The sequence below is a fragment of the Scyliorhinus torazame genome, chromosome 14 (genome assembly GCF_047496885.1).
Source record: "Scyliorhinus torazame isolate Kashiwa2021f chromosome 14, sScyTor2.1, whole genome shotgun sequence".
Classification (NCBI taxonomy): domain Eukaryota; kingdom Metazoa; phylum Chordata; class Chondrichthyes; order Carcharhiniformes; family Scyliorhinidae; genus Scyliorhinus; species Scyliorhinus torazame.
Window position 1 is genome coordinate 156,765,560 of NC_092720.1, and position 22,344 is coordinate 156,787,903.

Consider the following 22,344-nt stretch of genomic DNA (forward strand, 5'->3'; position numbering starts at 1 on the left):
GCTCCTCTCTTGCCGTTCTGTCCACCTGAGCCTTAAACGAGATGACCTTGTCCCTCACCACCGCTTTTAGCGCTTCCCACACCACTGACGGTGAAAACTCTCCATCCCGATTTAACCCGACATGATCCACAATCAGCTTTCAAATTTTGGTCCAAAAATTTGGATCTGCCAACAACCCCACGTTCAACCTCCAAGCAGGCTTATATACCAGCCCCTTCTCCAGGACCACATTAAGCGAATGTGGAGCATAGCCCAACATAACAATCGCATAATATTCTGCCCTCCTCACCCCGCCAACAGCACCCATCCCAGGACAAAAAAGTAAATCCTAGAATGCACATTGTGTACTGGTGGAAAGAACGAATTCTCCCTTTCCCACAGATGCAAAGACCGCCATGGGACTCTTGGTCCCCATCTTCCTCATAAATGCAGCCAACACCGTCACACCTTTGCCCTGAGGGGGTAAGCGAACGCGGTTTGGACCTATAAATCCTCGGATTCAGCCGTATATTCAACTCTCACCACCCCGCTGCACCCCAGTATTAACTTGTGTATGTCCAAGTTCAGTATTGCAGCCAATAGCTTCTTCATAGATCCTACGTCATCCAAATTCGAGGTCTCTATGCTAAACAGCACCAGCACCCTCCGAAGTACCCGTTGCTATTACGTACCAACCACCACCTTCTACATCTGAAACATTTTTAAAATAAATTTAGGGTACCCAATTATTTTTTCCAAATAAGGGGCAATTTAGCGTGGCCAATCCACCAACCCTGCATATCTTTGGGTTGTGGGGGTGAAACAGACGCAGATACCGGGAGAATGTACATCTGAAACTTCACCCTATTACGCACCAGTATTGCTACCACTCCCTCGCGCTCTACTATCAAAGCTCGAGTGGAACACTTGACTCACCCAACCCTTCCAAAGCCTCAACTAATCCTTAACCCTCAAATGGGTTTCCTGAAACAGCGCCAATTCGGTTCTCAATCTCTTCAAGGGCGAGAGGACTCTTGCTCACTTCACCAGTTCCCCAAAAGCCTCGCCCTTTCCATGTTACCTCCAGGAGCGCAGGCCCCTCCTATCTGTCACAGCTGCTACTCCTGCCCCCGCCTCCAGTACCCAGCTCTATCCCGAGTCAGTCGGCTACCCCTGCTCCCCTTTTCTTTTTTTTTTTTACAAACAATTTTATTGAGGTACTTAGGCGTATAGAAAAAGTGATATTGTACAGTACAAAAAAAAGAAGTCAAGGCACAAATTAAACATAGTGCGAACCACGGCTCTGTTCACACAAGGACCTGCCTCAATATCCCCCTACTCTACTCTACTCTACCCTGCCCCCCTCCCCCCCTGCTGACGCTTACTCCTCTGCGAAGAAGTCAATAAATGGCTGCCACCTTCGGGCGAACCCTGATAGCGAACCTCTCAAGGCGAACTTGACTTTCTCTAGGCCAAGAAAGCTCGTCATGTCTGATAGCCATACTCCAGCCCTCGGGAGCTATGAGTCCCTCCATGCTAACAGCATTCATCGCCGGGCTACCAGGGAAGCAAAGGCCAGAACGTCGGCCTCTCTCTCTTCCTGGACTCTCGGGTCCTCCGAAACCCTAAAGATTGCCACGTCATGACTCATTACCACCCCAGTTTTCAAAACCCGAGACGTGACATCTGTGAATCCCTGCCAATACCCCCTGAGTTTAGGGCACAACCAGAACATATGTACATGGTTAGCCGGCCCTCCAGCTCATCTAGCACACTTGTCCTCCAGCCCGAAGAATCTGCTCATCCGGGCCACCTAACGTGGTCCCGGTGCACAACCTTAAACTGGATCGGGCTGAGCCTGGTGCATGTTGCGGTCGTATTTACTCTGCTCAGGGCTTCTGCCCAGACATCATCCTCCATCTACCCCCCCGAACTCCTCTTCCCACTTAAGCTTCAGCTCCTTGGTTTGCATATCCTCAGCTCCCATTAGTTCCTTGTAGACGACTGAGACTCTACCCTCTCCCCTAGAAACTACGCTGTCCTGCCTCCCTTCGACTGGAGACGTGGGAAGGACGGTACCAGTCTGCGTACAAAATCCTGCCCCTGTAAGTATTTAAAGTCGTTCCCTCTCGCCAGCCCAAACTTCTCCTCCAGCGCCCTCATGCTTGGAAAGCTCCCTTCCAGGAACAGATCTCCCATCCTCACAAACCCCACCCTCCTCCGCAGTCCATGCTCCCCGGGGTAAATCGGTGGTTGCCGCAGACTGGGGTCCACACCGATGCTCTTACCTCCCCTACATGCCTCCTCCACTGTCCCCAGATCCGAAGAGCCGCCACCATTATCGGGCTGGTGGACTACCGTGCCAGCGGAAGCAGCAGCGTCACCATGGCCAGGGCTGCTGAGCTCGTGCCCCTTCATGAAGCAGCCTCCATCTGCTCCCAAACCGACCCCGCTCCCACCATCCATTTCCTTATCATCACTATGCTGGCCGCCCAGTAATAGTTGCTGAAGTTTGGCAATGCCAGCCCCCCTTCTCCTCTGTTCCTTTCAAGCATCATCCTCTTCACCGCGGGGACTTCCCTGCCCATACAAATCCCAGAATAATTTTATTCAGCCTCTTAAGAAGGAATATGTGATAAAGATGGGGAGACACTGAAAAACAAACAAGAACCGCGGGAGAATCGTCAAGTTAACAGTCTGCACCCTCCTCGCCAATGACAGCGGGAGCGCATCCCATCTCCGGACCTCCACCCTCACTCGTTCCAGTAGTCAGGACAGGTTGAGCTTATGCAACTTGCCCCAGACTCGTGCCTCCTGAATCCCCAAATATCAGAAACTCTCCCCCAGTAGCCAGAACGGCAACCCCTTCAGCCTAATCTCCTGCCCCCTCGCCTGAATTACAAACAACTCGCTCTTCGCCATGTTCAGTTTGTATCCGGAGAACCGGCCAAATTCCCTCAGGGTTGCCATAATACCGTAATAAGCGGGGATTTACCCGCTTGCAAGACCTTCAGGCCCCCCAATACCTCTTCGATCCTGACCAGGGCCCCCAGTCCGTCCACCAACCCCCTCCCCACTCTTGGGAAGGTGAGTCTGTCCAGGAATCAGCTCACCCGCCACCCCCCCCCCCCCCCCCCCCCCCCCCCGGGGGGGGTTCCAAAGTGTACAGCTTCCTATAAAAGTCCCTAAAGACCTTGTTCACCCCTGCCAGGTCGCCCACTAGATTACCCTCCCCATCCACTACCCTCCCTATCTCCCTAGCCGCTTCCCTCTTCCACTAGCCCCCGGACCAGCCCTTTCCAGCCCCTGGAAGCTCTCAGTGCAACTGCCAGCGGCTCTATGGCCAGCGCAAACAGCAGTGGGGAGAGAGGGCAGCCCTGTCTTGTCCCACGGTGCAGTCTAAACTAGTTCGATGTCACCCTGTTCATCCTTACACTCGCTTCCGGGGCCTGATACAATAGCCTAACCCAGTCGATGAACTCCGTTCCGAACCCAAACTGTCCTAGTACCTCCCACAGATACTCCCACTCGACCCGGTCAACAGCCTTTGCGACGACTATCTCTACCTCCCTACGCTCCGGGGGCATCATAATCATGTTGAGCAGCCTTCTTAAGTTGGCCACCAGCTGCCTCCCCTTTACAAACCCGGTTTGGTCCTCCCCAATTACATCCGGGACACAGTCCTCAATTCTAGTCGCCAAGATCTTGGCCAGTAACTTGGCGTCGACGTTGATCAAAGAGATCGGCTTGTATGACCCACAGGCCTCCGAGTCCTTATCCCGTTTCAGAATATGCGAGATGGTGGCCTGCGACATCGTCGGGGGTAAACTCCCTCTGTCTCTTGCCTCGTTAAAGACCTGACCAGCACCGGCGCCACTATCCCGGCAAATGTTTTGTAAAATTCCAACGAATACCTGTCCGGCCCCAGGGATTTACCCGCTTGCAAGACCTTCAGGCCCCCCAATACCTCTTCGATCCTGACCAGTGCCCCCAGTCCGTCCACCAACCCCCTCCCCACTCTTGGGAAGGTGAGTCTGTCCAGGAATCAGCTCACCCCCCCCCCCCCCCCGGGTCCCCCGGGGGGTTCCAAAGTGTACAGCTTCCTATAAAAGTCTCTAAAGACCTTGTTCACCCCTGCCAGGTCGCCCACTAGATTACCCTCCCCATCCACTACCCTCCCTATCTCCCTAGCCGCTTCCCTCTTCCTTAGTTGAGGTGCAAGCATTCTACTGGCCTTCTCCCCATGCTCATAAATCGCACCTTTTACCTTTCTAAGCTGCTCTACAGCCTTGCCTGTAGTTCGCACCCCAAATTCACCCTGCAGCCTCTGTCGTTTCCTGAGTAACTCTGGCCTCGGGGATTCCGCTTAATTCCTGTCCGTCCATTGAACTTCCTTCATCAGTCGGTCCGTCTCTGCCCTGTCTTTCCTGTCCCTGTACGCCCGGATTGAAATCAGCTCCCCTCTCACCACTGCCTTCAGTGCCTCCCAGAGCACCACTGCCGAGACTTCTCCAGTATCATTCACCTGCAGGTAATTCTGCATGCACTTCCTCAGCCTCTCACACACCGTCTCGGCCGCGGTGGGCCCTGAAAGCTGTCCTTACACTACTGCAGGTCTACCCAGTGTGGAGCATGGTCCGATATGGCAATTGCCGAATATTCTGCCCCCACCATTCCGGCCAGTAGGTTGCTACTCACCACGTGTGAGTAGGATGAGAACTTCCTCGCCGTCGGCCAGCTAAATCTCCACGGATCTGCTCCCCCCGTTTGCTCCATGAACCCTATCAGCTCCTTTGCCATCGCTGGCAACCAGCCCATTCTTGAACATGACCGGTCCAGGCTCGGGTCCAGGACTGTATTAAAGTCCCCGCCCATGATCAGCTTCCACGAGTCCAAGTCGGGGATCTTCCCTCACATCCTCCTAATAAAATCCACATTGTCCCAATTAGGGGCATACACACTGACCAGGACTACTCTCACCCCTTCGAGCTTACCCCTCACCATAACCTACCTGCCACCACAATCCACGACTGTGCCCTCCGCCTCAAATTGTACCCTTTAATTAATCAGGATCGCAACCCCCCTCGTGTTAGAATCAAGCCCCAAATGAAAGACCTGACTGATCCAGCCCTCCCTTAACCTAACCTGGTCTGCCACTTTCAGGTGCGTCTCCTGCAGCATGACTATGTCCGCCTTCAGAACACGCAGATGTGCAAACACATGTGCCCTCTTCACTGGCCCGTTTAACCCTCTAACATTCCAGGTGATCAGCCTTGTTGGGGGGCACTTCGCCCCCCCCCTTTGCCGATCAGCCATCCCCTTTCATTGGCCAGCCCCCCAGCCATGTGTCACGCTTCATCTGGCCCGCCTCCTGACTGGCTCCATCCATCACCTCCTCACTGTGCCCAGCTTCCATCCTCGTCAGCAGAACGACTCCCCCCTTCACCCCTAGCAACACCATCCTATCACCTAACCCCTGCTCTAATCTAACTGTATGCACCTCCCCCCCCCGCCAAACTCCAAATAATCAAAGAGCCCAAAAAGGAAACATTCAGGTAAACCACGCAAAAAGCACGCAAAAAAACCACATCCCTACCACCTTCCACAAAAGGTCGAAAAAGGAAACGACAAAAACGGACCCAAACATGCAGGCAATTTTCAAAACGGGAGAGACACCACATATACTTAAAAGTTCTAACATGAGTCCAAACTTCCTCAGCTCAGGGCCAGCCCTTGCTTCTTAACGAAGTCCATCGCCTCTTCGAGCTCCAAGAAATAGAGGTGCTGACCCTCATATGTAACCCACAGTCGCGCCGGAAAAAGCAGCCCGAATTTCACCTTGTGTTTATACAGTACCTCCTTCACCTGCCTCTAGCCTCCGCTCCTACTGGCCACCTCAGCACTCAAATCTTGGTAAACACGCAGGGTGGTATTGTCCCAAGTACAGCTTTGTGTGCTCTTTGCCCATTGCAGCACCCGTTCCTTGTCCAGGTACCCGTGAAAGCGTACCATCATCGCTCGTGCGGGACCCCCTCGTCGCGGCTGCCTCACCTGCACTCTGTGTGCCCTGTCCACCATCGGCGGGTGCAGGAACACCTCGTTACACAGCAACTTCTGAAACATACCCTCCACATATGCGGCAGCGTCTAGCCCCTCTGCCCCCTCCGGGAGGCCCACAATTCTCACGTTCTGCGGCGAGATCTGTTTTCCAGGTCCTCCAACCTTTCCAGAAGCACTTTTTGCTGGTCCCTCAACCTCCGAATCTCCACATCCGCCACCGTTTGAAAATCAGCCTGCTCCTCCACTGACTTCTCCAACTGCTGTAGCTTCTCAGCCTGATCATCCAGCCATTTTTCCATCCGGTCAATCGACTTCTGTAGCGGCTCCAAGTTGTCACGCTTCAGAGCCAAAAAGCCCTCCTGCATAGTCTGCAGCAGCTGCTCCATTGTGGGCTGGGCTCTCGGCGCCTTGCTCTGGACAACAGCTATGCTGGTCCCTCTCACAGCCTCCGCTGTGCCCCTACTCGACCACTTATTCTGCTGTTTACGGTCTCTCCGGCTTCTTAGATCCATACAATTTTGTATGGGTCCTGTGCCTGAGTACTATTGCTTCCCAGTTCCGCGCTCAAAAGCGCAAAAAGGTCGGGGGAAAACGGTCAAAAGTCCGACCGAAACGGGAGCCACCAGATGTGCGACCTACTCTCTCATAGCCGCCTCCTGTTCCCCTTTTCTGACCCCCCCCCCCCCCCCCCCCGCAACCACTTCCTCTCGAAACCCACTATCATCCCCAATCCCCTATTCACGCCTCCGAGGCCCTTCGAATCCTGTCCATGCAAGTTCCAGTGACTCTGACCATTCCCCCATCTCGCTCCTGTTCAGTAGCCAACTTACGTTTGCTTGCAGAGCCCCCTCCACCACATGGAGAAAAACAAGACAAAGCATCCTGCACACGCAAACCTTCCAAACTCTGAAGTCCCAACCGGCGGGCTACACCTGAATCTCTGGCTGAGCACAGATCCTGTGCAGACTAGCTGGCGAGTGTATTCACAGTCATCTTCCCCATCTCACTTCTGCACTGCGAGGTTCCCACCTCCTTTGCGAAGACCAATATAATACCAGTACCAAAGAAGAACAAGGTAGCATAACTTAACAACTACCGACCGATGGCCCTGACATCCGTTATCATGAACTGCTTTGGCGGCTAGACATGAGACGGATCAATGCAAGCGTCCCAGACAGTCTTGATCCATAGCAGTTCGCCTATCGCCTCAACCAGTCCATAGCAGCTGCTATCTTCCTGGCCCTGCAATCAACACACGAACACCTCGACAACAAGGACACCTATGTCAGACTGTTGTCCACAGACTATAGCTCCGCCTTCAACACCATCATCCTGACAAGACTAATAACCAAACTCTGTAATCTATGACTCGATCCCTGCCTGTGCAGCTGGATCCTTGACTTCCTCACAAACAGACTGCAATATGTCAGGATAGGGAACAACACCTCCTCCACAATAGTCCTTAACACCGGAGCCCCGCAAGCATGTGTGCTCAGTCATCGACTGGACTCCCTATACACACATGACTGTTTGGCACGATTTAACTTCAATTCGATCTATACGTTTGCGGATTGTATCTCAAACAACGGCGAATCAAACGACAGAAGGGAGATAGATCACTTGGTTGCAAGGTGTACCGGAAACATCCTCTCTCTAAATGTCGACAAGACCAAGGAACTGATCATCGTCTTCTGGAAGTGTTACACGACATCCCCCCACCTCCCTTTCCCCGTCTACATCAATGGCTCTGAAGTGGAGATGGTCGATAGCTTTAAGTTCCTGGGGGTCAATATCAACAACAGTCTGTCCTGGTGCACTCCCGTTGATGCAACAGTCAAGAAAGCCTAACAACGTCTCTACTTCCTACGTAAGCTAAAGAAATTCGGCATGTCTCCAGCGACTCTCACAAACCTCTACAGATGTGCCAGAGAGAGCATCCTATCCGGCTGCATCACAGCATGGTATGGCAACTGTTCGGCCCCAGATCGCACAAACCAGCAGAGTGCAGTGAACTCAGCCCAACGCATCAGACAAGCTTGCCAACTTCCCATTGATTCTGTCTGCACCTCGCGCTGCCTCAGAAAGGCAGACAGCATTGTCAGAGACCCCTCACCAAGGCTTTTCTCTCTTCCAGACTCCTCCATCAGGCAAAAGATACAGAAGGCTGAAGACCCGCACATCCAGACATAGGACCAACTTCTTCCCCACAGCTACTGGACTCCTCAACGACTCTCTCTCGGACAGATCTGCCCAGTAAGAACACTATTCACGATGCCCTATGCTGCTCTTGCTTATGTGTTTGCATTGTTTGGCCCTTGTTCCCCACTGTAACCAATCACTATTTGCCGATCAACTATTTGTCGATGTACTCTGTTGATTCTTCTTTTTGTCTACTATGTACGTACTGTGTACATTCCCTTGGCTTCAGAAAAAAACTTTTCACTGTACTTCGGTACATGTGACAATCAATCAATTAATAAACCCTCAACCAGAAATTAAGTAATTTTTTTTGTTTTTTATCATTTTTTCATATTAAGGCGGAATGTAGCGTGGCTAATCCACCTACCCTGCTCATCGTTGGATTGTGGGGTGAGACCCTCGCAGACACAGGGAGAATGTGCAAACTCCACATGAACAGTGACCTGGTGCAGGGATCCAACCTGGGTCATTCGTGCCACGTGGCAGCAGTGCAAACTGCAGCAGCACCGTGCCGCACAACCCAAATGAAACCTATACCACCAAATCACCACAAATCAGCAAACCATCCTTTCCAAAAAACCACTTGCCAAGAGAAAAAAAAACGAAAAGGGAGAAAGAGAGAACAGAACAAAAGATTAACACAACTACAGTCCGAACTCTTTTCAGTTCCAGTCTTCAGCTTTCACGAACACCTCCACTTCTTCTACCGTCTCAAAGTAGTAGTCTTTGGAGATACGTGTGACCTGAGCATCGCTGTGTGCACTACCCCGAACCTCACGTTGCCTTTTACCCACCAAAGACTGCCTGCCTTCTCAACCGGCTCCGCTGTGAGACCCTGCTATGTATGAATGCACGATCTTCCCACTTCACCTCTCGATTCAGCTTCGCCCATATCAGCACTTTTCCCTTCACCTAATACCTGTGGAAGCATACTATCACAGCTCTCCGTGGTTCGTTCACCTTTGGACTTGACTAGATCAACCAGTGAGTACTATCCAGCTCACAGAGGAAGTGCCCTCGTCCTTCCGCAACAACTTTCTGAACATCTCTGCAAAGTACTCTGTCGACCACTGAGGAAGCACAACAAGCCTTAGATTCGGCCTGTGTGACCTGTTCTCCAGGTCCTCCACTTTGGATCTTGGCGTCTTGTTACTCTCCACCACACTGTGCAGCTGCTCACCCATAGAGGTGAACTGGTCATTTTGCTGCGCCAATGCACCCTCCATCCCCTTCAACACCCTTGCACCCACAACACCGTCGTTGACTTTGCCAAAGCCTCCTTAATTAGGGCAAGAGTCTCATCCACCCATTCACATCATCCCCTTGAGATGCTTATCAAAGTGCTTAGAAAACAGCCAGTTGCACTCACCCGCCGTCACCTCGGCCTGCTTATCCACCATAAAGGGCGCAGCCTACTCGATGAGGTTGCTCCCACCACCTTTCCACCCACAGAACTCCCCACCACATTCGACGGTGGATTTTCGCTTCTCCCTATTTTCCTGGATTGTTTATCCGGGTTTTCAACATCCTTTGGTTGCCTCAGACCTTCCACCAAATAGTCATGTAAAATTCTCCTAAAAAACTGGGTGCTGATGACCAAAAGACAAAGGGCTGGATTCTGCAAACCCGAACGCCAAAATTGCAGTGGCCGCCGGGGCAGAGAATCCAGTTTGACGCAGAACCCGGGACAGGCGCTGGTTCACCGATTCTCCGGGCACCGAAAAGCGATGTCACCGGGCAGTACACCGCGCCGCCTGGGCCATTGCCATAGGCCCGGTCTTCCGGATGCTGCTCCGCCCCCGACTGGCCGAAGTCCCGACGGCGTGTAACTAACCTGCTCCTGCCGGTCGGGGAGGGGGCGGCTTCATCGGCGGCCGGGGAATGTTCGTGCGGGGATTTAGGGTCAGGCACGTGGCCGAATGGGCTGTCTCCTTTGTGGGTCTACCTTCCCAATCCGAGTCCAGCATGGAGCACAGTGCAGCCACTGGAGGCCGCAGCCATGCACATGCGTGGCCTCTGACCCGGAAGTGCAGTGGCCTGTATCTGCAGCAAAAGCTGCGAGATTTACTCAGGTCCCTGCTAGCTCCCTGAACAACTGGGCATTCGTCTGCCTTTAATCCAGATATTTCAGGAGTAAAATCCCACCGTTTTGACGCTGGCGTGGGGGACGTGGTCCCAATAATGGCAAATCCAGCCCAAAAGCTCGAGCAGGAGACACCCAAAGTTCGAACACCACCGACATGTCGCCACCGGAAGCGAGGGAGCAGTTTTATTACAGAGAGTGATTCTTGTGAGAAAAACAGAGGGATGGACGGAGAGACAATCAAAGAGGCAGCGAGAAAGTGAGGTTGACAGAAATAGATAGAACCTAATTGCTTTATGAGAGTCTGAGTCTGCATTTCTTGGCATTTGGAAACATGCAAAGGAATTGGAGGACTGCAGTTTTCAGCAAGTTGGGGTCTGTCACTGTGATTGTACAATGGTGACCATGCTGTGTTATGTCGCACCAACCTTGGTTCAAATCCCAGTTATGACAGAGATTGTGCCATGTATTTTTCTGTGTTATCTCTGGAAATTGCAGTCCCGATGCAAACAGTCATTCGTGAACACAATATCTTGTGATGACAAAAAACAATTTATTGCTCCCAAGCTGAGCGCAGTGCGCATGTTCTTGTTTGGTGCTCCAGAACTTAAACGGTCAAAATTAAACAGCTAATCTGAGATAGAAAAACTATCCTGCACATTCCGTTCCTGGCTTCAATATTTTCTGCAAGAAAGTTTTGTGCTCTGAATTCACCTGCAATAAATTAGCGGGCAAACATTGACAATTCTGATCTTATCCAGTTTGCTAAGGAATATAATATACTATCTGATGGTATCAAACCTTAGAACATTGTAGAGAGAAACAAAGACAATAGAAACAGTAGGAGGTCATTCGGCTCTTCTCGCCTGCTCTGCTAATAATTATGATCATGACTGATCATCAAGTTCAGCACCTCCATCCTGCCTTCCCCACCATATCGCTTGATTCATTGAGCCCCAAGAGCTATATCGAATTCCTTCCTGAAATTACACATCGTTTTGGCCTCAACTGTTTACTGTGGCAGTGAACTCCTCAAATTCACAACTCTTTGGTTCAAGAAAGTTCTCTTCACCTCAGACCTAAAAGGTTTACCCCTTCTCAAACTATGATCGGAGGTTCTGGGCTCCCACACTATCGGGAACATTCTTTCTGAAGCTAATCCTGCTAGAATTTTTAAAGTTTCTGTGAGATCCCCTCTTACTCTTCTAAACTCCAATTAGTATACTTTTAACCAATGTAATCTCTCCTCATAGGACAATCCCGCCATTCCAGAAATCAGCCTGGTAAACCTTTTCTGCACTCCCTCCATAGCAAAAAATATCATTTCTTAGATAAGGACACCAATACTGCACAGAATACTCAGGTGTGGCTTCAGTTCAATTGCAGTAACGCATTCCTGTTCCTATACTCAAATTCTCTCACTATGAAGGCCAACATACCATTTGCCTTCTTTACTGTCTGCTCTACCTCCCCGCTTATTTTCAGCGACTGTAGCACGAGGACACCAGTGTCTCACTGAGTACCCACCTCGCTCAATTTACACCCATTCAAATAGAAACATAGAATCTTGCAGTGCATAAGGAGGCCATTCGGCCCATCGAGTCCGCACTGACACTTCAAAAGACCACCATACCCTGCCCTAGTCCTACAACCATACCCTAAGGGGCAATTCAGTGTGGCTAATCCACCTAGCAATCCCATTTTTGGACTGTGGGAGGAAACTGTAGAACCCGGAGAATTTGCAAACTCCACACAGATCTGAGGTCGGAATAGAACCAGTGTCCCTGGCATTGTAAGGCTGCAATGCTAACCACTGTGCCACCGTGCTGCCCATAATAGTAATCTGCTGGCGACTTCCGGTTGCGGCGAGGATGAGCTAGCCGCACGTTTCGGCGGCTCCAGCTCCGACGGACCTTCGGGCTCTTTTAAGAGCCCCAACAGGGATTTTTTCGGCCGAGTAACCCGGTGTGGGGTGTGTGGGAAGGGAGTCCCCCCCGAACGACGGAAGAAAAAACCGGCGGCGGCGGCTGCAGCCTGAAGAATCTTCGACTATAAGGTCAGAGGGAGAGGAAAACAAAATGGCGGCGGAGAAATCGCAGGCGACATGGGGGCCTGAGCAGGACGAGGTCGTGAGATGGTGCGTGGACCTGCTGAAGAAGGAGGTACTGACCCCGATGCTACAGGCAATTGAGGGGCTTAAGGAGACTTTAAAGACCCAGGAGACTGAGCTCTGCGTGGTGGAGCAGAAGGTGTCAGGTATTGAGGACGAGGTCCTGGGCCTGGCGGTTCAGACTCAGACGCACGAGGCACTTCATAAAAAGTGTGCTGAAAGGATCGAGGCCCTTGAAAACGGAGCGCAAAGGAAGAACCTTAGGATACTAGGTCTCCCTGAGGTTGTGGAAGGAGTGGACTGTGGAGCGTACGCAAGTAAGATGCTGAGCTCACTGATGGGTGCTGAGGCCCCTGCGGGCCCCATGGAGGTGGAGTGGGCAGGTCGGATCCCAGCGAGAAGACCAAAAGCGGGAGAACCACCGAGGGCGATAATCATGCGATTCTACCGCCTTAAGGACAGAGAAGAGGTCCTGAGGTGGGCTAAAAAGGTGCGGAGTAGCAGATGGGAGAATGCGGTGGTACGGATATACCAGGATTGGAGTGCGGAGGTGGCGAGAAGGAGGGCGAGCTTCAACCGAGCCAAAGAGGTTTTGCACAAAAGGAAGGTGAAGTTTGGGATGCTGCAGCCGGCAAGACTATGGGTCACGTATCAGGAGAGACACTATTAATTTGAGACGGCGGAGGAAGCAGGGTCCTTCATCAAAGAAGAGAAACTGGACCGGAACTGAGGGACTGATGCTGCAGGGAATTGTTATTGTTATTGTTTTTGTTAATGTTATGGTGAAAGTTAATCGAGAAGTAAACAGGGAAGGGGTGAGACACTGGGGAAATGTGGGCGCCGGTGAGGGGGGAAAGACGGGTCATAGTCGGAGAATGGGGAAGGGGAGGGGGAGGGGAAAGGGAGTTGCGCCATAAGAGGCGGGTCAGGTAAAGGGATGTTCCCGCGCCAGAAAGAATAAGGCGGGAAAACAGGCGCAAGGCGGATGGGAGTTCCCTCACACCGGGGGGGGGTCGAGGAGTGAGCAAGAGTAGCCGGGGTCAGTTGAAGTCAACTGACTTACGGAAGTGATATGGGGGGAGCAATCAAGCTAGCTAGGGATCTAGCGGGAGGGGGGGGGGAGGGAGGGGGGGGGGAGGGGACAACTGGGTTGCTGCTGCGGAAATCCAAAAGGGAATGGCTAAAGAGTGGCTGGTTTGGGACGGTGTGCGACGCTGGGGGAGCGAGCGGGAGCGCGGAGGCGGGATAGGGGACTGGCCTAGAGAAGGTAATGGCTAGTCGACACGGGAGGGGGGCAGGTAGCCCCCTAGTGAGGCTGATCACGTGGAACGTGAGAGGCCTGAATGGACCGATAAAAAGGGCCCGAGCGCTCGCGCATTTGAAAGGACTAAGGGCAGACGTGGCTATGCTCCAAGAGATGCACCTAAAGGTGGCGGACCAAGTTAGGCTAAGGAAAGGATGGGTGGGACAGGTGTTCCACTCAGGACTGGACGCAAAGAACAGAGGGGTGGCCATTTTGGTGGGGAAACGGGTAGCATTTGAAGCAAAGAACATCGTAGCAGATAGCGGAGGTAGATATGTAATGGTGAGTGGTAAGCTGGAGGGAATGAAGGTCGTGTTGGTTAATGTGTATACCCCAAATTGGGACGATGCGGGATTCATGAGATGGATGCTGGGGCGTATACCGGACCTGGAGGCAGGAAATTTGATTTTAGGAGGGGACTTCAATACGGTGCTGGATCCGGGGCTAGATAGATCCAGCTCAAGGACCGGAAGAAGGCCGGCAGCGGCCAAGGTACTTAAGGGGTTTATGGACCAAATGGGGGGAGTGGATCCATGGCGCTTTCTTAGACCTAGGGCTAGGGAGTATTCCTTCTTCTCCCATGTCCATAAAGTGTACTCCCAGATAGATTTTTTTGTTTTAGGAAGGTCGTTGATCTCTAGGGTGGAAGAAGCTGAATACTCAGCCATAGCGGTTTCGGATCATGCCCCACATTGGGTGGACCTGGAAGTAGGAGAGGACAGGGAGCAGAGAACACTCTGGCGATTAGATGTGGGACTGATGGCGGATGAGGGAGTGTGTGCAAGAGTGAGGGGGTGTATTGAGAGATACCTGGAGGTCAATGACGACGGCGAGGTCCCTGTGGGAGTGGTCTGGGAAGCACTAAAAGCGGTGGTCAGAGGAGAGCTGATCTCTATCGGGACCTACAAAAGGAAAACAGAGGCCAAGGAAAGGGATAGATTACTGGGGGAAATTTTAAGGATGGACAGGGAATTTGCAGAGACCCCGGAGGAGGAGCTGTACAGGGAGAGGAGACGACTCCAGACCGAGTTTGACCTTCTGACCACCAGAAAGGCGGAGGTACTGTGGAGGAAGGCACAGGGGAGGAGGTACGAAAATGGGGAAAAGGCTAGTCGCCTGTTGGCGCACCAACTGCGAAAGAGGGCAGCAGCGAGGGAGATAGGAGGAATTAGGGATGAAAGGGGAGACACTGTGCGAAGTGCAGGAAAGATAAATGAGGTGTTTAAGACCTTTTATGAGGAACTGTATAGGTCTCAACCCCCAGAGGGAGAGGAGGGGATGCGGCAGTTCCTGGACCAATTGAGGTTCCCGAAAGTGGAGGAGCAGGAGGTGGCAGGCCTGGGGGCGCCGATTGAGGTGGACGAGGTTATTAAGGGACTGGGAAGCATGCAAGCAGGGAAGGCTCCGGGGCCGGATGGGTTCCTGGTGGAATACTACAGAAAATTTGTGGACTTGTTGGCCCCGTTGATGGCGAGGACATTCAATGAGGCCAGGGAAGGGGGGACTCTTCCCCCGACGATGTTGGAGGCGACGATATCGCTAATTTTGAAAAGAGACAAAGATCCGTTGCAGTGCGGGTCCTATAGACCTATTTCACTATTGAACGTGGATGCCAAGTTGCTGGCAAAGGTACTGGCATCGAGGATAGAGGACTGTGTCCCGGGGGTGGTGCACGAAGACCAGACAGGGTTCGTAAAAGGGAGACAACTGAATGTTAATGTGCGACGACTATTAGGGGTGATAATGATGCCCCCAGTGGAGGGGGAGGCAGAGATAGTGGTGGCAATGGACGCAGAGAAGGCATTTGATAGGGTGGAGTGGGAGTATTTATGGGAAGTGTTAAGGAGGTTTGGGTTTGGGAATGGGTTTATTTGCTGGGTTAGACTTCTTTATGGGGCACCAACGGCAAGCGTAGTTACAGGTCGACATAGATCGGAGTATTTGCGATTATATAGGGGAACAAGACAGGGATGCCCGCTGTCTCCATTGTTGTTTGCGTTGGCAATTGAACCTCTCGCCATAGCGTTGAGAGACTCCAGGAAATGGAGAGGGGTGATTAGAGGGGGAGAAGAACATCGAGTCTCGTTATACGCGGATGACCTATTGTTATACGTGTCGGACCCAGCGGGGGGGATGATAGAGGTTATGCGAATTTTGAGGAGGTTCGGGGAATTCTCGGGGTATAGGCTAAACATGGGGAAGAGTGAATTATTTGTGATACATCCAGGGGACCAGAGTAGAGAGATAGAAGGCTTACCGCTAAGGAAAGTGGAAAGAAACTTCCGATACCTGGGGATTCAGATCGCTAGGAGCTGGGGAACCTTGCACAGACTTAATTTGACACAGCTGGTAGAACAAATGGAGGAGGACTTCAAGAGGTGGGACATGCAGCCTGTATCGCTGGCGGGCAGGGTGCAAGCAATTAAGATGATGGTCCTCCCGAGGTTCTTATTTGTATTTCAATGTCTCCCTATATTAATCACCAGGACCTTTTTTAATAAAATAGATAGGAGCATCACGAGCTTTGTGTGGGCAGGGAAACTTCCGAGAGTAAGGAGGGGGTTCCTTCAGCGTAGTAGGGATAGAGGAGGACTGGCACTACCGAACTTGGGAGATTATTATTGGGTCGCCAATGTGGCAATGATACGTAGATGGATAATGGAGGGTGAGGGAGCGGCGTGGAAAAGACTGGAGAGAAAGTCCTGTAAAGGGTCGAGTTTAGAGGCACTGGTGACGGCAGCGCTACCGCTCTCACCTAAAAAGTATACCATGAACCCGGTGGTGGCGGCAACACTGAACATATGGGGACAGTGGAGGCGACAGAGAGGGGTGCGGGGAGCCCTGGTGGGGTCCCCTATCAGGAACAACCATAGGTTCGCCCCAGGAAGAATGGATGGAGGATTTCAGAGCTGGTACCAGTTGGGAATTAGGAAGGTGGGAGATTTATTCATAGATGGGACTTTTGCGAGCTTGGGAGCATTGGAGGAAAAGTATAAGTTACCCCGGGAAAATTTCTTGAGATATATGCAGGTGAGGGCGTTTACTAGACAACAGGTGAGGGAATTTCCGTTGCTCCCGACACAGGGGATACAGGACAGGGTGCTTTCAGGGGTGTTGGTCGGAGAGGGCAAGGTGTCAGAGATTTACAGAGAGATGAGGGAAGAGGGGGAGGAGTCGGTGGGAGAACTAAAGGGAAAGTGGGAAGAAGAATTAGGGGAGGAGATAGAAGAGGGTATGTGGGCTGATGCCCTAAGCAGGGTAAACTCCTCTTCCTCATGCGCCAGGCTTAGCCTGATTCAATTTAAGGTGCTACATAGAGCACACATAACGGGGGCAAGATTGAGCAGGTTCTTTGGAGTGGAGAACAGATGTGGGAGGTGTGGCGGGAGCCCGGCAAACCACGCACATATGTTTTGGGAGTGCCCGGCACTGGAAGGATATTGGAAGGGAGTGACGGGAGTGATCTCGCAGGTGGTGAATGCCCGGGTCAAACCAAGCTGGGGGTTAGCTCTATTTGGAGTTGCGGAAGAGCCGGGAGTGCAGGAGGCGAAAGAGGCCGATGTCATGGCCTTTGCGTCCCTAGTAGCCCGGCGCAGGATCCTACTTATGTGGAAGGAGGCGAAACCCCCCGGACTGGAGGCCTGGGTAAATGATATGGCGGGGTTTATTAAACTGGAGCAGATAAAGTTTGCCCTGAGAGGATCGGCTCAAGGGTCCACCAGGCGGTGGCAGCCATTTCTCGACTACCTAAGGGAACGTTAGAGGGAAGACAGATGACCAGCAGCAGCAACCCAGGGGGAAGGGGGGGAGGGGTGAGGGGGGGGGGGGTATAGTTTAGTATAGGTCAATAGATAATGGGGTTCTGTTACATGTGTATTGTTAAAAATTTCTATTTTGTTATCGTTCCGTTTGTTTTGTAAGAGGGAAAAATGTTGTTTAGAAAAAATTTTCAATAAAATATATTAAAAAAAGAAAATAATAGTAATCTGCTGTCATATTTTTGTTTCCAAAGCAAGCAGATAACTTCACATTTATACACATTATACTGCATGTGCCCTGCATATGCGCACTCACAAGCCTGTCCAAATCCCACTGAAACATCTCTGCATCCTCCTCACAGCTCAGCCTGCTGCCCAACTTTGGATCACCTTCCAACCTGGAGATAGTACAGATACTCCTTCGTCCAAATTAATAATTTGTAATGTGAACAGTTTGGGTCCTAGCACAGATCGCTGCAGTACTCCACTTGTCACTGCCTACCAGTCGGAATAAGATCAATTTATTCCTGAGTTTTGCTTCCTGTCTGCTAACCAGATTTGTATCCATCTCAAGACACTACCTGCAATCCCATGCTCTTTAACTTTACACAGTAACCTGCTATGTGAGATCTCCACGAAAGCCTTCTGAAAGTCTAAACACATCCACCGGTTCTCCCTGGTCAACTCTACTAGCTACATCGTCAAAGAATTCAAGTCAATTTTTCAAGCATGATTTGTAAATCCATGATAACTTTGTCTGCTTACACCACTACTTTCCAAAGGCTGTGCTATGAAATCCTTGATAATGGATTCTAGGGACGTCTCTATTACCGGCGTGAGGCTCACTGCTCCATAGTTCCCTGTTTTTTCTCTACCTCCTTTTCTGAATAGTGTGGTTATATTAGCTACCCTCGAGGGCAGCACGGTGGCGCAATGGTAGCACTGCAGTCTCACGGCGCCGAGGTCCCATGTTCAGTCCTGGCTCTGGGTCACTGTCCGTGTGTAGTTTGCACATTCTCCCCGTGTTTGCGTGGGTTTCGCCCCCACAACCCAAAGATGTGCAAGGTATGTGGATTGAACATGCTAAATTGGCCCTTAATTGGGAAAAATGAATTGGGTACTCTAAATTTATTTAAATTTTTTTTTAGCTATGCTCTAATCTATTGGCACCACTCTCGTTTCTAAGAACTTTGTAAAATGATCAATGGATTTACTATTTCTAGGGCCAGTTCCATCAGTACTTTGGGATGACGGTATTCAGGCCCTGGAGATTGTTCCACCTTCAGTCCCATTAATTTTGACAAAATAATTTTTTTACTAATACTCATTTCCTTCATCTCATTACTGAAACTTGTGTTTCTCAGAACTTCCAGTACATTACTCATCTCTTCCTTTGTGATGACAGAATCAAAGTACGACTTTAGTTCCTCAGCCATTTCTTTGTTCCCTGTTATGAATTTCATCATTTCTGACTATAAGGGGCCTACATTAGTTTTTATCGATCTGTTTCTCTATACATATATGAAGGAAACTAAGTATAACATATCTAGGCGCAATGAAGATGGAAGGTTCTCGGCGACATTCCCAATTAAGTTCAGCTTTGGTCTGGACTCCATTCCCAGTGTAGCTGCAGGGGCTGGTGCCTGGTCTCATCGCCTAAACTGATGTCCTTGAAATGCCATAGTTGAATTTCCAGCACAGTGGTTGTTCAGCAGCTGGGCACGAGGGAATTAAAGGTCAATGAATTTGAATTCTGTGGTGAGAGCTGAGGAGAATCAGTTACTAGAGACGCACAGATGGAGGCAAGGAATGACTGGAATTATCTGGAAAAATATTCCTAAGAGTAAAGAGGTGTGTTTTTGAGCCCAGCTCACTTTATCTCTGTCCCTTTGTGTCTCTTTCTGCCTTCCCAACATTGTGTTTTCCTCACATGAATCGCTCTAAAATAGAACTATTTCCTCTGGGCTTGGGAATGTGAGAAGTCTGCTGAATGGATAATTGTTGAGATTAATCTTCTGCATGAAATGTAAAGCAGCAAGGGCAGCCAGTTCCTTTTGGAAGAGTGGTGAATACCTAGACCGGACAGGCCCTTTGCAGAGTGAGTCACTTTTAGCTGAAGCGATTTGTTCATATTTCCAGTCAAGCTTCATCTTAAAAAGTAGCGGTAAAGACCGAAAGAGCAGGGGAAAGAAATCATAAGTAGAGGCTGGTTATGAGAATTTGCTGTAACAGAGAGATATGGCTCCGAATTCTCTCTTTATGAGACTAACTGTTGATGCGAACGCAAGATTCGTGGAGTTCGACCTCAGCAAAGCCGGCGCTGCACCTGGACTGATTCAGCTATTGTTCAGGGGCTAGGCGTCACGTGAAACACAATCAATTCCAATGAGACATGGTGCAGGATTCGTGGTTTCACGATTGAGACTCAGGATGTTGACAAGCTACAGTCGCATGTAAACACTTCACTCCCCCCTCACACCATCCCAGCAAGGCACGTGGCCCATATTTCACTGACGCCCAGCTGGAGACTCTCCTGGGCGCTGTGGGAGAGAGACAGATGCCCCTCTACCTCGACCCGGAAAGGAGACCCCTCCATTCATCCCGCCTGGGTGAAGGTGACAGAGGCTGTGAGCGCAGTGGGCAATACCATCTGGAACAGTCAGCAGTGCCAGCGGAACCTGTATGACCTCCTCAGTGTGGCCACGGTGATTAGGCAGCACTGTGCCCCTGGCACCAACCCCTGTCCCACATGGTAACACGATATATCGCAACCCAGAGGGCGGCTGACACCCCACCCTGAACTACATGCTGGTAAGCATACTTGCTGCCATGGCTGGTTGGCCGGGCCACTGAAGCCACCATTAGCAAACCCTTGGGCTGCATGCGTCGGAATGTCTAACTGTCATTTTCTGTTTTCTCCCCTCCCAGGAGAAGGCCACCTGTAGCCACCGGTTGCGTGAGAGACAGGAGGGGGCCCAGTGAACCTACGGCCCCTCGCAGTGGCAGAGCAGAGGACCCTGGACGTGTTTGGCGACCGGAGGAAAGGGAGGTCGCCGGGGTGGAGTTCAGCCGTGGGCGACGAAGTGAGACCCCGATTTTTTGCAGTTCTCCATAACAAGTATATCAACCCCCCCCACCCCCACACACCACCCCCACACCACGCTCACCCCACCCTCACACCAATCCTCAACCCCGCACTACCCGCACCCCTATCCCACCCTCACCACCACACCATGCTCACCCCAACACCATCCTCACTTTCACTTCTACCCTCACCCCCAAACCACCCTCAGCCCTACTCCACACTAACCCCACCCTCACCTCTACGCCGCCATCACCACTACACTACCCCAACACCTATTCCACCCCTACACCACACCCATCCACACCACCCTCTCACCGCCACCTACATGGTTACCCTCAGCACCACACCCTGGCCCTCGGTCTAATCATGCGTCTTGTCTTGTGCCTTGCATGATCTGCTGGAGATGGGGCGGGACCTTCTGGTGTCCCCCCCGCCCTCAGTCAGCGCCACAGCTGGATCCCCCCTCTGAGTCGAGCACAGACAACGAGAGCAGCTCGGATGGCAGCCCTCCAACCGAGACGCAGGACACCCCGGAGCTCGACTCCAGGGATAAAACTGACTATCTGTCCCCAACACTTTCCACCATCCCAGAGACACATACCTCGGTTGGTCACTTTACTGAAGAGGCTGCTGCTGCGCACCACACAGCTTATCTGGTACAGCAGATGGAGGTAGGAACACCCAAGTGGGTGGATGGTCAGAGGGCAGGCCGGCTCCAGGTACCAGCTACCGTCCAAACAGGTGTTGGGCTTCTAAAAACAAACAGTCCCATTGACCTTGGAGATGCAATCGCAGAGCCGAGACCCATATGAGGTTTTGTCGGCGAGCATCCAGTACCTGCATGTGCAGATGGAGGAGTTCTACCGCAGGCAGCAGTAGGAGATGGGGCTGACCATGCATGCCACCCAAGCCAACACCACAGTAGAACAATTGGAGTCGAAGGCCTGGCTGTGGATCAGCATGTCGAAGGCCTGGGGTGTTCTGTGCAGGAGGAGACCATGGCACAGGGCAGAATGACAGATTCACAGGTAACCATGAGCCAAAGCCACCTAAAAATTGGAACGAGGCTTCTGAGCATAGCGCAGTCAAAGCAGGCCAGCGCTGGGAACGTGCCCAGAATTACCCAGGCACTGGCCAATGTGGCATAGATGCAGAGGGAGATGGCCCAGTCCCAGTGGGAGTTGATGTAGTCACTGGCTGATGTGACACAGACCCAGAAGGTGGTGGCACACAGTCTATGGGTGATGTGCTGCACTCCTAGATGGCGATACTGCATGACCACAACTATGCAGACCCTGGTCGAAACCACGAGTAGGCCTCCAGGACTGTCAGGGTGTGGCGGGGGTAGCCTCACGTGTTAGCTCTTCTCGGACCCCCGTCCTATGTAGCAGCCCGGGGGCCATCAGACACGCGGACAGAGGTGGTGTTTTGTGGCCCGAGCCTGCGACTCCGGCAGGAGAGGTGCCGGAACAACGCAGCACATCAGACTCTCCCCCCTCTGTTCCCTGGCACATGGGCAGAACAGGCCGGCACCATGCAACCTGGGACACCCGAGCAAAACCCAGGCCCATTCAGGCCCTGTCACCCCAGAAGACACCCCAGCTCGCAGGAAGTGGGGGGGGGGGGGGTCACAACAGGCCACCTCCGCTCCTGTTATACCGTCTGGGTATGCACCAAGATGTAATGTTGGGGCCCTTAAGGTCAGAAAGTAAAACTTCAGTTAAGTTGTCACGGGTGCAGGGCATAGTTTAGTTGTGGGGGCTTGGG